The sequence below is a fragment of the Heteronotia binoei genome, chromosome 5 (genome assembly GCF_032191835.1).
Source record: "Heteronotia binoei isolate CCM8104 ecotype False Entrance Well chromosome 5, APGP_CSIRO_Hbin_v1, whole genome shotgun sequence".
Classification (NCBI taxonomy): Eukaryota; Metazoa; Chordata; class Lepidosauria; order Squamata; family Gekkonidae; genus Heteronotia; species Heteronotia binoei.
Window position 1 is genome coordinate 145,708,903 of NC_083227.1, and position 2,545 is coordinate 145,711,447.

Consider the following 2,545-nt stretch of genomic DNA (forward strand, 5'->3'; position numbering starts at 1 on the left):
CAAAGTGCTCCCCCCCCGCAAGATTTTGCGAAGGCTTTCCAGCCTCGGGAAGCCTCTTCAAAGCGCTCCCCCCAGCCAGACTTTCCAAAGGCTTCCCAAGTCTCAGGAAGCCTCCACAAAGTGTTTCTCCCCCCCGCCAGACTTTCTGAAGGCTTCCAGAGTCTCGGGAAGCCTCCGCAAAGTGCTCCCCCACCAGATTTTGTGAAGGCTTCCCGAGTCTTGAGAAGCCTCCACAAAGCGCTCCCCCTGGCCAGATTTTGCAAAGGCAGCAGGTGCACTTAGAGCACTGGCGCTGCCCCCGTTCTTGACTTTGCGGAGGCTGCCGGAGCCTCGGGAAGCCTCTGCAAAGTCAGGACGGCAGCGGGGTGTGGGGAGAGGGGGCGTCTCGTGGCTTCCCTAGGCCAAGTGGCTCCCGAGGTGGCCACCTACTTGGTCTACTCCTACGCACCGGCCCTGACTGGCCTTTTAATACATATCTGTTATAGAAGAATCAGTTGAATGCTACTTTCAAACATAACGATTTCCCCTAAAAAGATGCACACTGCGGGGGGGGGGGGGACGGACTAGTGTAAATGCTTTTTTCTTTAGGGAGTTTATATACAATGTCTTTAGAGACCTGCTCAAAGTGGTTTGCAAGTTTGTTATTTTTTAAAAAATCATAAATTATAAATATAAAAACAAAATGAACCATTAAAAACAAGCTAGAGCCATAAAGCAACCATGTATCACCTTCAAAATATCCATAAAACAGACTTAAAATATTACATGAAAGGAAAGGACTAAACATGTGTTTGTTCTGTAAGGGAAGCTATGATTGGGAAGCTGTGATTCATAAGGGGTTCCAAAGCATACACTTGTCAAAACGTGTGTGGTCTACACACATGCTGGTGTAGTTTTATTGTTGCACCAGTGCTCATTCTTATCTGCATATTGTAAGCAGTCTCAATGTAAGAAAGACAGAAACTATAATTTGAGGGGTTATAAATTATGAACCAGAAGGGTAAGGGTTGTTCAAGTGTTAAGTCTACTGCAGAAAAAAAGAACTTTGGTGGCATCTTAATTTTTGCACTTAAAACACACAGACAACATCAACCAAAACTAAGAACCTAAGAAGGGCCAGTACTCTGGACTAGCATTTGAAAGCCCGTGAGTTAAAATTCTCATACTCTCGATTTAAGGTACCTATTTTGTGAGCATTAAAGGGGGGGGGGCAGTTCTTTACTCCACATAATCATCAAAATATCACAGCTACATAAACGGCTCTTTGGAATTTTGTAGCCTCAAAAAGAAAACTGCTGACTTTCCGAAAGCCAGCAAAAGTAGAAAAAAAAAAGAGAGAGAGAGAGAGAAACTTCCAATCAGGCAGCCGTAAGAAGCAACGTCGACTCTCCTTGCAGACGGGAAGGACCTCGCGTAGATTCCGTTCCTGCCTCGAAGGCGCGCGTGCGAGAGCGAGAGAGCGCAGTTGAGCTCTGGCGCAAACTCAGTTCGTAGTTGACGGGAAACAGGGCTTAGGCTTGGCCGGCAGGTGGCGTTATCGTCTCGGAATGGCGCTGCTGCAGTTCCTTTTCGTGGCGTTTCTCTGCTTGCAAATGCCGGTTGGGGATGCAAGAGACGAAGGTACGCGGGTTAGAAATAAACAGGTGACGGTGATTGGGGATTGCGACTGGGGACCCGGGCGAAGCTCTGACAAGCAGGGAGAAGATGGAAGACTGTGAGGCTCGTGAGTCACCTGGAGTGTCGTTATGCCTTTTTTTTTTAAAGCAGGTAATCCTTTAGAAGGCTTGATTGGCTTGTTTAAGTGTCTCTTCGACTTCTTTTTTGAGAAGAAGCCGGGAGTTACTTCTTAAAAGCAGCCCTCTCCCGGAGTCTACAAAAAAAATATGACTTACTCCGTCCCTGGCTCGCTGAATAAATACGGTAAAACTGAAGAGAAGAGGATTTTGACAATTGGTCAGGTTAGGAGACGGAGCAGCGATTAAAGTCACTCTTGTTTTCGATTCTGCTTTGACCTTGCCGCTGTTTCCAAATATATGAAACCAACCAGAAGTGAATATTGTGCTTCTATAGGATAGCATAATACCTAATGTAGGTTGAGGACTGAACACAGACTTTGGCTCAGATCCCTGCTTATCTGTAGAGGCAATGTTCCCTCTAATGCTCTCCCCGCCACCCCGCAGTGGAGCGCTTCACATTCTCAGCATGAGCAGAATATAGCTGCTGTAATCTTAACGTGGCCAGTGGGCAGTACAAGAATGCGTCTGGGCGAATGAAGAAGAAGAATTGCAGATTTATACCCCGCCCTTCTCTCTGAATCAGAGACTCAGAGCGGCTCACAATCTCCTTTCCCTTCCTCCCCCACAACAGACACCCTGTGAGGTGGGTGGGGCTGAGAGAGCTCTCACAGCAGCTGCCCTTTCAAGGACAACCTCTGCCAGAGCTATGGCTGACCCAAGGCCATGCCAGCAGGTGCAAGTGGAGGAGTGGGGAATCAAACCCGGTTCTCCCGGATAAGAGTCCACGCACTTAACCACTACACCAAACT